The following is a 15,110-nucleotide window of genomic DNA, read 5'->3' as shown; positions in this document are numbered from 1 at the left end:
GTCACAGCAGGCAAATCTGCTTTTGGAGTTGGAAAACGGTGTTGCCGCGATATCTCAAGAACTAAACACTGGATTGTCTTCATATTTGGAACTATGGTGTATATACAGACACCGCAGACACCAGTCGGTTTTGGTGACCTTGATCCCATTTTAAAGGTCACAGCAGGCAAATCTGCTTTTGGAGTTGGAAAACGGTGTTGCCGCGATATCTCAAGAACTAAACACTGGATTGTCTTCATATTTGGAACTATGGTGTATATAAAGACACCGCAGACACCAGTCGGTTTTGGTGACCTTGATCCCATTTTCAAGGTCACAGCAGACAAATCTGCTTTTAGAGTTGGAAAACGGTGTTGCCGCGATATCTCAAGAACTAAACACTGGATTGTCTTCATATTTGGAACTATGGTGTATATACAGACTCCGCAGACACCAGTCGGTTTTGGTGACCTTGATCCCATTTTCAAGGTCACAGCAGGCAAATCTGCTTTTGGAGTTGGAAAACGGTGTTGCCGCGATATCTCAAGAACTAAACACTGGATTGTCTTCATATTTGGAACTATGGTGTATATACAGACACCGCAGACACCAGTCGGTTTTGGTGACCTTGACCCCATTGTCAAGGTCACAGCAGGCAAATCTGCTTTTGGAGTTAGAAAACGGTGTTGCCGCGATATCTCAAGAACTAATCGCTGGATTGTCTTCATATTTGGAACTAAAGTGTATATACAGACACCGCATACACCTGTCAGATTTGGTGACCTTGACCCCATTTTCAAGGTCACAGCAGGCAAATCTGTTTTTGGAGTTGGAAAACGGTGTTGCCACAATATCTCAAGAACTAATCGCTGGATTGTCTTCATATTTGGTACTATGGTGTACAGGCGGGGGATATTTCGTCACTCTGTGACAAATACTTGTTTACTTAGATACTTCATAGTGAGGCCTCCGACAGCTACTTGCAGCACTCTTTACTACTTGAGAGGTGAACATGTTAATTGTTGTGATGTCTTGTATTTCATCCTGAAAACTCACTTGATTTCTACAGCTAATGGTATCACTTCATACCTCCAGCTAATGATGTCATTTGATACCTCCAGCTAATGGTGTCATTTGATACCTCCAGCCAATGGTGTCATTTGATACCTCCAGCTAACGCTGTCATCTGATACCTCCAGCCAATGGTGTCATCTGATACCTCCAGCTAATGGTGTCATCTGATACCTCCAGCGAATGATGTCATCTGATACCTCCAGCTAATGGTGTCATCTGATACCTCCAGCTAATGCTGTCATCTGATACCTCCAGCTAATGCTGTCATCTGATACCTCCAGCTAATGCTGTCATCTGATACCTCCAGCTAATGCTGTCATCTGATACCTCCAGCTAATGCTGTCATCTGATACCTCCAGCTAATGCTGTCATCTGATACCTCCAGCTATTGGTGTCATCGGATACCTCCAGCTAATCGTTTATCACAAAATTCAGTAACAACTAATCTGACATATCTAAAAAACATAGTCACCAACATAGAAAATACAAAAGTACTTTTTTTTATAGCTTTCCCTTCTTGCCTTTTCTCAAATAGTGACAGGGGCGGTCGGGTAGCCTAGTGGTTAAAGCGTTAGCTCGTCACGCCAAAGACCCGGGTTCGAATCCCGACATGGGTACAATGTGTGAAGCCCATTTCTGGTGTCCCCCGCCGTGATATTGCTGGAATATTGCTGGAATATTGCTAAAAGCGGCATAAAACCAAACTCACTCACTCACTCACTCACTCACTCACTCACTCACTCACTCACTCACTCACTCACTCACTCACTCACTCACTCACTCACTCACTCACTCACTCACTCAAATAGTGACATGATCCAGCAGTGCCGTGGTTTCCCTTCACTTCGGTCAGTGACTTATGGGTCCTACATTGATGATGCCAAATTGATATTTAATCTCATTTTAAACTTGATTTCTAATGTCTGTGTTCTTTTGCAGAAGTACTGGATTTACCTGTACACTGTTGGGATAAGCCTCAAACAAAGATACAGGTAAGTGCTCTCCTCTCTGAATATACAATAGAACATAGTTACAACCAACTACAAGGACCGGAGAAATCAGTTTGTTATATATACGGTGTTCATTATATATGTTTTCGATCGGAAACGTCTGCCATCTTGGATAAAACAAAACACAATACACATTTTTGCAGCATTGACTTGTATTAGCAGGGATCACTTCATAGCATTCAATTAATAAGATTCCAACCGATTCAATTACTAACATTTAAGTTCATAATATTTTCAGAACATTTTTTTATTAAATATGTATTTTGCATTTTACGATTTACATACGGGAAGATGTGTATATACAGGGATTTAGATCTGGCCTCATTTTGCTGACTGCATTCGTGACAGTGCCTCTTTGAGATCATCCAAGGTATCGATTGATGTCATCACAGTTGACTTTTGCGTATTCAGGAAAATCTTGAGTGTTTCAAGGGTGAACTGACACTCGTGAAATTTATATGTTTAGTGTTTGTTTTACAGACAAGATTCGTCCAATTACAGATAGGATTAACAAAAAGTAAGATTAACTAGTTTGAACCGTCACCACTGATTGCGTATACCCAATTGTCAGGGACACTTCACACTGAGTGAGGTTTCTCAGTTGGCTATAGCAGTCACAAATTAGTGGTATTTGGGTTTGTCGGGGGTCAGATATCGGTTTGCTATATATGTTAGTTCGCTGTAGAGAGTTCATTACATACATTTTATATGATAATATGAAGGAGATAAATCGGGTATTTTGTAACAGTTCATTGTTTCGTTTGTTCGCTCTATCTGTGTTCTGTACAGACAATATGACAGTGGCAGTTCCATGATCCATGATCTAGAAACTTATAAACCAGCAAGACTCTGCTGATACAAGTTTGCTACTTTTGTTACACAATCTTAATATATTTCAAATCAATCACAATCTCATCAAGAAATAAGATATCTGTTGTCTGTAAGACAATGATTCGGCTTTGAGATATTAAAGTTGATCATGAGGGTGACAACATTCAACACTATCTGTTGTCTAAGAAATCATGGATTGTGCCTTTGATTTCGCCTCCAACCGAGATGTCATCAAAGTGGCATTATATCATAGTGTTGCTGTGATATGGACCATTTGGACCTCATGCCTAACTAACTAATGGATCCAGTATTTTGACAGCTTTTCATCATCTTTAAATAAATTTTAAGAATGTCAGGGTTTTTTTAGCAAAAGGTAGTCAAACATGTTTAGTAGTGTGAAATATTACACCCAATAAACGTGGCCTTAAATAGTCAAGACTGGACCAGACAAACCACTTGTTGACAGCAACCACATCAAGACGGCGACCATGATGACACATGGCTACATTGTAACCACACTGTAACCACATTGTAACCACACTGTAACCACACTGGAACTACTTTGTAACTACTCTGTAACCACACTGGAACTACTCTGTAACCACTCTGTAACCACACTGTAACTACTCTGTAACCACACTGTAACCACACTGTAACTATGTAATCACACTGTAACTACTCTGTAACCACACTGTAACCACACTGTAACCACACTGTAACTACACTGTAACTACACTGTAACCACACTGTAACTACTCTGTAACCACACTGTAACCACACTGTAACTACTCTGTAAACACATTGTAAACACACTGTAACCACACTGTAACTACACTGTAACTACACTGTAACCACACTGTAACTACACTGTAACCACACTGTAACTACTCTGTAACCACACTGTAACCACACTGTAACCACACTGTAACTACACTGTAACCACACTGTAACTACACTGTAACCACACTGTAACTACTCTGTAAACACATTGTAAACACTCTGTAACCACACTGTAACTACTCTGTAACCACACTGTAACTACTCTGTAACCACATTGTAAACACTCTGTAACCACATTGTAAACACTCTGTAACCACACTGTAACTACTCTGTAAACACATTGTAAACACTCTGTAACCACACTGTAACTACACTGTAACCACACTGTAACTACTCTGTAACCACACTGTAACCACACTGTAACTACACTGTAACCACACTGTAACTACTCTGTAACCACACTGTAACCACACTGTAACTACTCTGTAACCACACTGTAACCACACTGTAACTACACTGTAACCACACTGTAACCACACTGTAACCACACTGTAACCACACTGTAACTACACTGTAACCACACTGTAACTACTCTGTAACCACACTGTAACCACACTGTAACTACACTGTAACTACACTGTAACCACACTGTAACTACTCTGTAACCACACTGTAACCACACTGTAACTACTCTGTAACCACACTGTAACCACACTGTAACTACACTGTAACTACACTGTAACCACACTGTAACTACACTGTAACCACACTGTAACTACTCTGTAACCACACTGTAACCACACTGTAACCACACTGTAACTACACTGTAACCACACTGTAACTACACTGTAACCACACTGTAACTACTCTGTAAACACATTGTAAACACTCTGTAACTACTCTGTAACCACACTGTAACTACTCTGTAACCACATTGTAAACACTCTGTAACCACACTGTAACCACACTGTAACTACTCTGTAAACACATTGTAAACACACTGTAACCACACTGTAACTACACTGTAACTACACTGTAACCACACTGTAACTACTCTGTAACCACACTGTAACCACACTGTAACTACACTGTAACCACACTGTAACTACACTGTAACCACACTGTAACTACTCTGTAACCACACTGTAACCACACTGTAACCACACTGTAACTACACTGTAACCACACTGTAACTACACTGTAACCACACTGTAACTACTCTGTAAACACATTGTAAACACTCTGTAACTACTCTGTAACCACACTGTAACTACTCTGTAACCACATTGTAAACACTCTGTAACCACACTGTAACTATTCTGTAACCACATTGTAACTACTCTGTAACCACATTATTACCACATTGTAACTGGTTTGCAACCACAACATAACCATTTTGCGACCACATTGCAACTTTAGCAATTTTACGACCCGGATATCTGACCCCATATGACCCTCCCCTCCCCTCCCCTCCCCTCCCCTACCCGACCCAACCCAACCCAACCCAACCCAACTCAACCCAGCCCAGCACCAGAAATAGCCTGTGAACAACTGAAGTACGACAGATTGTCTTGTTATAACACTCTCTGGTTGAAAAAAGCATTCATTGTATTTTTATATGTTATATCTAACTCTCTTTTGCTTGTTTCTAAACAACTCGTAGGATAAATAGTATCTGACAGCAGCTTGTGTAGTAATCTCTATTTATCATGCATACATTGAAGTTGACTGATCCGTAATCTTTATTCAAACATATAAAAGTCAGAAGGAATGTGTGCAGTGTTGGCAAGAAAGGACAGCATGCAAACCTGATGTAGCGCCTGGTTACTAAGTGTAACCATGGACAAATTATTTTGATGGTCAAAGTCATTAAACGATGTATCACGTGACTAACCAAGGGTCTGGGTAGTCCTGAGGCTACCGGGGCATACTCAGGATCCACCAACCCGGGTACCCAAGTTACCCGTCCCAGCCCTAATATTCCCATTCTATTATGATTTATAAATCTATTTGGTGGTACTTGGAATTGAACCAAACTATTCTTTCTGTAGGCAGTAAGGCCTTGGATAAAGTTATTCTTTTCCATTGTAAGACCTCATGCTTACTATGAAGTTTTCCTCGTAAGATGAAGTTTGGACTTGTGTTTCGAACGTGATGCATTTTTATATATAATATTTAACAAATATTAATAAATGTTGTTTCAGCGGTATTTAAGTCAGAGAAATCTTTTCTCCTAAAAATGTTGAAAATGTAAACCCTCCTGGTCAGAATAGCCCTCCCCATTGGGTTTCTATTTTCAACCTTGACCTAGGAGGTGTATTTTCTCCTATACGTTTACACTGTACTGCCATCGTACCCGTGAAGATCCAGGGTAGAATAGGTCTTCAGCAACCCATGCTTGCTGTAAGAGGCGACTATGCTTGTCGTCAGAGGCAACTAACGGGATTGGGTGGTCAGGCTCGCTGACTTGGTTGATGCTTGATATCAATCACTGGATTGTCTGGTCCAGATGCGATTATTTACAGAATGCTGGCATATAGCTGGAATATTGCTGAATGAGGCGTTAAACAACAAACAATACAAACAAACAAACAAACAAACGTTAGCCATCGTAGATTTGTTGAGGTGACATCACTGTCAAGTACTTGTAATTAAAAGTCAAACAGGGAGCAGGGCAAGGGCTGTTCAGCCATGTGCTCTCTTTCTTGGGTTTTTACAAAAGTTGGACAGACTTGCTTTTGTATGTGTTTTTTAGATAAAAAGATTTTTCATAAAATAAATATATTCCACAGTCATGGTGCAGGACTAAGAATTCTCACCTTCATGGTGTAGATTTAGTGGATAGTTATTTTAGTGTTGTGTCAGCGGCCTCTAAACAAAGCTATGGTAGTGAAGGGTCCAGGGTAGTTATCATAACAGTATTGGAAACGTAATAGCCTGATTTTTTCGAGGATGAGAAAGTGGTATACGGCCCAAATTCCACCAGAATTAGTGATGGGTATTGGCCTGACTTTCGTATTGAAATTTATTGCAGGAAAGATTTATGTATTGTGATATTTAACACAATATACGGCGTGTTGTTTTTCATCTGTAATTTGTCATGAACCTGAATATAAATAACCCAAATGACTTGGTCTGAAATGGACCTATGAGATTTCCCCCCCACGCTTTTGACAACTTCCTAGTCTTCTGCCATTATGTTGGATGTTGCTGTTCGTTGCATGCGTAACAGACACATTATATACAGAAAGCTGGCTGTGACACAAAAAGCGAAACATGTCTGCCATTATGTTGGATGTTGCTGTTCGTTGCATGCGTAACAGACACATTATATACAGAAAGCTGGCTGTGACACAAAAAGCGAAACATGTCTGCCATTATGTTGGATGTTGCTGTTCGTTGCATGCGTAACAGACACATTATATACAGAAAGCTGGCTGTGACACAAAAAGCGAAACATGTCTGCCATTATGTTGGATGTTGCTGTTCGTTGCATGCGTAACAGACACATTATATACAGAAAGCTGGCTGTGACACAAAAAGCGAAACATGTCTGCCATTATGTTGGATGTTGCTGTTCGTTGCATGCGTAACAGACACATTATATACAGAAAGCTGGCTGTGACACAAAAAGCGAAACATGTCTGCCACTTTGTTGGATGTTGCTGTTCGTTGCATGCGTAACAGACACGTTATATACAGAAAGCTGGCCGGGACATGTTTCGCTTTTTGTGTCACAGTGATAAGTTGCTAATTTCTGAATTTCAAAAATTTCAAATTCAACTTTGCAACTGATGTAAATTTTGCAAACAAGATGAAAATATGCTTAACTTTAAAGGCAATATACTGGTATTTTTCAAATGTATTGTGATCGTAGTTTTTCACTTAATACAGTGCACCTCCACCCAGAATCTTCTGAAGACTACTTAATAGAATGATGTATGGGTTGTGTCTGAGATGTGGGCGGTGCGGTGTCTGAGATATGCGTTGTGTCTGAGATGTGGGCGGTGTCTTAGATATGAGCGGTGCGGTGTCTGAGATATGGGCGGTGTCTTAGATATGGGCGGTGTCTGAGATGTGGGCGGTGCGGTGTATTAGATATGGGCGGTGTCTTAGATATGGTCGGTGTCTTAGATATGGGCGGTGTCTGAGATGTGGGCGGTGTGGTGTCTGAGATATGGGCGGTGTCTGAGATATGGTTAGTGTCTGAGATATGGGCGGTGTCTGAGATATGGTTAGTGTCTGAGATATGGGCGGTGTCTGAGATATGGGCGGTCTCCGAGATATGGGCGGTCTCCGAGATATGGGCGGTGTCTGAGATATGAGCGGTGCGGTGTCTGAGATATGGGCGGTGTCTTAGATATGGGCAGTGTCTTAGATATGGGCTGTGTCTGAGATGTGGGCGGTGCGGTGTATTAGATATGGGCGGTGTCTTAGATATGGTCGGTGTCTTAGATATGGGCGGTGTCTGAGATGTGGGCGGTGTGGTGTCTGAGATATGGGCGGTGTCTGAGATATGGTTAGTGTCTGAGATATGGGCGGTGTCTGAGATATGGTTAGTGTCTGAGATATGGGCGGTCTCTGAGATTTGGGCGGTGTCTGAGATATGGGCGGTGTCTGAAATATGGTTGGTGTCTGAGATATGGTTGGTGTCTGAGATATGGGCGGTGTCTGAGAAATGGGCGGTGTCTGAAATATGGTTGGTGTCTGAAATATGGTTGGTGTCTGAGATAAGGGTGGTGTCTGAGAAATGGGCGGTGTCTGACATATGGTTGGTGTCTGAGATATGGGCGGTGCGGTGTCTCAGATATGGGCGGTGTCTGAGATAAGGGCGGTGTCTGAGATATGGGCGATGTCTGAGATATAGGCGGTGTCTGAGATATGGGCGATGTCTGAGAAATGGGCGGTGTCTGACATATGGTTGGTGTCTGAGATATTGGCGGTGCAGTGTTTGAGATATGGGCGATGTCTGAGATATGGGCGGTGTCTGAGATATGGGCGGTGTCTGAGATATTGGCGGTGCGGTGTTTGAGATATGGGCGATGTCTGAGATATGGGCGGTGTCTGAGATATGGGCTGTGTCTGAGATATGGGCGGTGTCTGACATGTGGTTGGTGTCTGAGATATTGGTGGTATTTGAGATATTGTTGATGTCTGAGATATTGTTGATGTCTGAGATATGGGTGATGTTTGAGATATGGGCGGTGCGGTGTCTGAGATATGGGCGATGTCTGAGATATGGGCGGTGTCTGACATATGGGCGGTGTCTGACATGTGGTTGGTGTCTGAGATATGGGTGGTATTTGAGATATTGGTGATGTCTGAGATATGGGCGATGTCTGAGATATGGGCGATGTCTGAGATATGGGCAGTGTCTGATATATGGGCGGTGTCTGAGATATGGGCGGTGTCTGAGAAATGGTTAGTTAGTTAAATGCCACTTTGAACAGCATTCCAGTAATATCATGATGGGTCAGCTCAATGTGGGAGGAAAGCCTTGAGTGATGCTGGGCCAGACTTTTACCACCCTAGTGAAACCCACAAGCATGGATATTGTGCTGACAAACCTAGAAACGTAATCAGGACTAACCCACCATCACAGGTTTCTGGCATGCCCAAGGCATCCAACTCTGCACAGCAAGTTATGGTTCCTTAGAAGACTGGGCCACCTGTGCCCCTTGTCTGAAATATGGGTGGTATCTATTGGATATCTCTGTATACAATTCAAGTTTGACTATTACATGTCAGTGTTTCTTATGAGTGTGAGTGCAAGAGCTTTGACGGTGATTGGTCAAATTGTTCCATAAGTCAAAAATATCCAGCAATAGTGCTGTACTATAATTATGGTTATTATTATTTGAAATATATGTAACAAAGCGGCAACTAAAATAACATTTTGAAAAATATTATTCTTGATAAAATAATAGTTAGAGGAAACAATTTTTTTTATCATTGCATCAAAATTCTTTAAAATAATATTTTTGGGTTATTTTTGACCGAATCACTGGGACATTGGGAGAAATCGTGTGTACAGCTGATTGCAGTTTTTGGCTTAGTTTATGAGAAAATACACACAGTAATCTTAATCTCTGCATATAAAACAATGCCTAGCAGAACAGGAAATACAATTTAAATGGTAAATCATCATGTCTAGTGATATTTTACCTCAAATTTCAAATTTATATTGACCAAGTTTTTTATCACCCAGCTAATTGTTTACATGAACAATGGAAGACAAACACGTTTTTATTGCAAATGTAGTGATTGTGTACGCGCTGGTGATGTGCTTCATTCCAGATCGCATTATAGAAGGATTATATTTAAATTAGCATAGATTTTGAAGGTTTATACAGGGCAGTCGCTTCACAGAGGGCGTTATACGGTCATGTATAAGCAGGATATGAGAGATATGTGGGGTCTGAGATATTGATTGTGTATGAGATATAGGCAGGGTATGAGATATGGGTGGGTAATGAGATATGGACAGGGTATGAGAGATGGGTGGGGTATGAGATATTGACTGGGTATGAGATATGGGCAGGGTATGAGATATGGACGGGGTATGAGATATGGGTGGTGTCTGAGATATGGACGGGGTATGAGATATGGGTGGATTCCCAGCCCACAACACAGCAAGACAAGACGTGATATGTCCAAGACAGAACCACAAATATAGAAATATGCCATTTTATCTCCAGACATGACACATGATCCCTTTAAAAGCTCTGCACCATAACATGTCTTCACAACAAGCTCCACCCGGGTGTAGTTTTATATCAACAAAAGATTTTGTTATTTCTTTTCAAGTTGACAAGTGTGCCATACTTTTCTCAGTTGATGCCTATGTTGATGTGCTACTCTCCTGAAAACTGGTTCTATAACACCTTTGCACAATCCGCAAATACTCATTATCACATATCAGTTTCGATATCCCCCTCTGCAAATATGTTCCACAAAAGTTGTAGTATTTGTTCAATAGGAGCTGTAGCATGTGAGTATTGACATAAAATGCTACCAGTTGATATGAAATACTTATCATGGCCTCTCAACACCCGCACACTATTGGGTAATATTTGTTTGGATGGGAGTCAGCATCATTACGTTATACTTTGATATTTGATAGTTAAGATACACCTCACTTTGATACTGCTTCATGTCCTGTGTAGTCATTGCTGTATGTGTAAGATAAATAAATGGCTTAAAAAATATTTCTGAAAAAATATTTCTTTTTCGTTAAGGATTTAAAGTGTCAGGTACTGTTTGATTATATTGTATTTCAAGGTGATTTATATTGCCTCCCACCTGTAATCTCATATAAGAATAAACTAACCTTAAATCAGAATTTAGACATTTTCTATAATTAATTTGTGTGGTATGATATTTTCAAGTTTAATTTGGGACTGATCTTTTTTAATTTTTTTATTGAATCTGTAAATAGTGTGGTATGATATTTACAACTCTGTTTCCTGTATTTCCGTGATAGCAGGATGTCTTGTTGTCTTTTTCCATTAGCTGTGAGGTGGCTTCACTTTCAGCAATATGTGCAATTATAACAAAAATGAAACAAGATATGATTGTTCATTGTGTCTCGAAAGAAAACAGGGGTGGGTCATGGTTGGCCCTGAGTTGTCTAAGGTGCCAGACTTTGTGGTGCATCTCATAGGCATGAACTAAATCCCAGTTTATCTTGATCATGTTCCTAAGTTTTGTCAACACTGTACCTCAGCTCGCGGGTTTCTTCAAAGTCGGCCTCTGAAATTCACCCTGGTTTGATAGTCAGAGACTACAAAAAATTGGGTAAGTGCAAGTAAAACCCATGATGGTACGTCTAATTGACCAGTAGCATTTGAGGGCTGATTCTGAACCAGTTCTAAATGCTTCAATTATATTACAAATTGGAACTGAATATAACTTACTGAAGTAAACCATCATGTGTCGTTCAAGCAGAACTATCTACATGCTTTGGAGGACTAGTGAAATAAGGTTTCCACTAATACTCTGGACATCTTTAAAAGCAAAGAATTTCAAAGGCTGAAAGTGGTAAATGTCTCAAACCTGCATCACTTCATGCTTTTCTCTCAAGAGAACGCAATGTTTAACTTCTTTTCACCACCTCCTCACGACCCGTGAAGATTCCGGGGTAGAACAGGTCTTCAGCAACCCATGCTTGCCGTAAAAGGTGATTATGCTTGTCGTAAAAGGCGACTAACGGGATCGGGTGGTCAGGCTCGCTGACTTGGTTGATGCATGTCATCGTATCCCAATGGTGTCAATCACTGGATTGTTTGGTCCAGACTCCATTATTTACAGACCACCTTCATATAGCTGGAATATTGGAGTGCGGCGTTAAACAACAAACAAACATGTCAGGGACTTCCCTCTTTTAGGAGATAAACTAATGTGTATTCAAATTTGCCAGTTTTATTGAGTATTTGATGCCCTGGAATTTAATTTGGAACTGACAGCATTAGCTAGAATGTGGATTGTGCAATATTCACATGCTTTAAATGTAGGATTCTATTTAAGATTGTGCTAAATTTACTCCAGATATCTAAACAGGAGTTAGTGTACAGGAGCCTGCATTGATGATATGTCAACTTCCTTGTTTGTTCTGGTGATGTTACTGAGTGGAGGAATCACTCATTGTCATAAGCATATAACTGATTCAGTAGTTTAGGCATTAGGATAGCAAGGAGGAAAGTGGGTCCTCACTCTGTAAGTGGGGTACGTGTTTGTGTAAGAAACATCTCATGGAAAAAGTGTTTTTTCTAAAAAGCATCCTGTATAAGAAATGTCTAAATGAAGAAATGTTTTGTGTAAGAAACGTCTCATGGAAGAAGTGATTTGTGTAAGAAATGTCTGTTGGAAGAAGTGTTTTGTGTGAGTGAGTTGGGATTTATGCCGCTTTTAGCAAAGTTCCAGCAATATTACAGCTGGGCACACCAGAAATGAGCTCCACACATTGTCCATGTAGGGAATTGAACCCATGATGAACCACTAATTTTAAGCTACCTCACCGCCCCATCTTTTGTAAGAAACATCTGTCTCATGTAAGAGTGAGTGAGACTGAGTTAACATTTTGAACTGTGTTTCAGTTCTATCATGGCATGTCAGTTTGATGGGAGAGAAGAGCCCCTAGTGAGGCAGGTCTCAAGACATTTACCACTTTGGTGAAACCCACGAGCACAGGGGGGATGATGACAAACATAATGAAGACACATCTGAGATCTCATGATAGAAGCATCCCTGTAGTGTCCCAAGTCTTGGGAGATTCAGATGTCTCATGAAACTAGTTGTGTACATATTAGTGAAGCAATTCTACCTCAGTCGTATTACATGTGAAACATTGAGTGATTTCATGACAACCATCTTTGTCCACAAGAACCATCTTTGTGATGCTTTCAAACAAAAGATGAGTTTTTAATTTTGTAGATTCTCAGGTATTTAAATACGTGTGGACAGCAACATGTTCTGTAGTGTATGATCAAGTGATCCTGTGAGGGTGTTAGACAGCCAGATGATGCTGGTGAGTGTGTGTCAGTGTGTCGGCAGGTGGATGTGTAAAGAGCCACACTTCCCACCGAGCTATAAATAAACGTACTCAGAAAGCACAACACTGTCCAGGGAATATCAGCACTTTAGTTTACTAGCCCCCGAACTTGGGTCCCACCTTCAGTTAATCAGTACAAGGTGTCGTCTCGTGTGTAGGTGTCGCCATGAATGAGTCGGACACCTTTATAAGAAACATGATCTTTTTGATTACCTGCATTCACAGAAGAGAGGAGACGGTTCACACACGGGTATGTACGGCAGCCAGTTCTCACAATAGACTGTTATGGCTTATGTTTCACTGTTTTAACTTTCATTTGTTTTGAAAATATTTGTTGATGTTTGCAACATGGTGATCTGTGTTGTTGAATTTGATATATGAATTTTAAATTTAAGGGATCCTGGTCTTGGGAACTCCAAAGTCTTTCATTTTACCATATTGGCTATGACTAGCACCCTTTGACTTTCTTGTTAAACTGTGTACCAGAGATAAAAAGTTATGGATCTATATTTATGTTTATTTTAACAAAATAAGAATCACATTTAAAAGTAAGTGAGTAAGTCTCTTATTGCTTCTTGTATTTCAAAGATTTATGGGGTGGAATCGTTAGTCAGCTTGACACTAGTGCTGGTGGGTATCACTATCATTTCCCTTCAACATCAGACTGACATGTCATATAATTGAAATACTGTTCAAGGCGGTATTAACCCAACTCACTCACTCACGTGATACTGCAGTCATATGTCAGCAGTTAGTTTTGGAGGACCAACAGTCATTTTTGTTTTTCAAAGAAACTCTGTCTACCAAGTATTTATTGACAGACTCGCTCACTTTTTTTATTTGATTTTCTCCCTCTCTCCCTCTCACACACACACACACTATACATTCCAGCTGACTGGTACATCATCAAGCATGTGATAAATTGTCAGAGGGCGTTGGGCACATGAATCTTTAGTATCAGTCAGATGTTTGCATCTAGCACAGAGAATTTCAATGTGATATAACTAGAGCTCTCAGTTTATTATGAACATCAATAATATTCATTTCTCATAAAATATTAAAATATTCACACTGTCACTATGTACATGCCATTAAATTTAAAAGTTAAACAGCCATCACAATGTATCGAGTTACATAGGTTCAGTCTACATTATTTCGTGATGGTCGTGAGTAATATTTCAGGATGACGACATGTGCATCAGAAATATGACAATTTTCTTTTTTAAAGGGTACTTGTCACCATGACGACAAGAAGGCATTTAGTGACATGCGTTGTATGTAGCTACGGTAACCATATCTGTGTTGCTCTCTAATTGTTTTTGTTTTCTTATTGACTTGACACTGCACAGATCTAAGGGCAGGCGTAATTCAAATTGTTTGTAGTTTCAATGAAATCAGTGAATGTGCTATTGTGTCACTGGATTTTTTGGACAATCACTTGATTGTCTGGTTTGTTTACAGACTGCCGTCGCATAGCAAGAATACTGCTGTGCAGCAACAGGCAACAAACGCTTACATTTTTTTAATGCAAATTATGTCAGTGGCGGTTGCTACATGCTTGCCCTTTTCACAAACACAGTAGTCACTGTCATCACTGAATTCCACTGATCCATTCATGTAGTTTTCATCGCTAGTTTGCCTTTTACACCCAATAGAATCTGTTTCGGTGGATAATTGAAGCTGTTTTTTCTCTGTTGTTGACGGTTTATATTTATTGGATTTGTTTTCCACCAGATAAGTGGGTGTTTGTGTTGCACAGCGTGTCATGACAGGTGCCGCATCATTATGATGACTAAATGTACAGCTAATTCATAATTTTACATTATTGCCACTTTGAAGTTTAAAGAAGGTGGCACATGGTCCTGTACAAAGGACTCCAAATCCGG

The 15,110-nt window shown here is 40.3% G+C and overlaps 1 protein-coding gene across 6 annotated transcripts in view; it reads left to right on the top strand.

Annotated features, from left to right (window-relative positions):
* The window catches only part of LOC124144832 (cytosolic phospholipase A2-like), a 151,811-nt gene that overhangs the window by 84,578 nt on the left and 52,123 nt on the right, over positions 1-15,110 (top strand). For 5 of the 6 annotated variants that reach the window (XM_046514432.2, XM_046514433.2, XM_046514428.2 and 2 more), the window contains exon 2: positions 1,993-2,045. The gene's annotated coding sequence lies outside the window, so the exon portion shown is untranslated. Of the gene's footprint in view, positions 1-1,992; positions 2,046-13,320; positions 13,475-15,110 lie in introns of those variants that run through there. The other variant, XM_046514430.2, reaches the window with a different exon arrangement.

Source organism: Haliotis rufescens, unplaced genomic scaffold, assembly GCF_023055435.1.
Source record: "Haliotis rufescens isolate VD_foot unplaced genomic scaffold, xgHalRufe1.0.p SCAF_8, whole genome shotgun sequence".
Classification (NCBI taxonomy): domain Eukaryota; kingdom Metazoa; phylum Mollusca; class Gastropoda; order Lepetellida; family Haliotidae; genus Haliotis; species Haliotis rufescens.
Note: the sequence above shows the minus strand (reverse complement) of the source record. Positions and strands in the feature narration are given on the sequence as shown.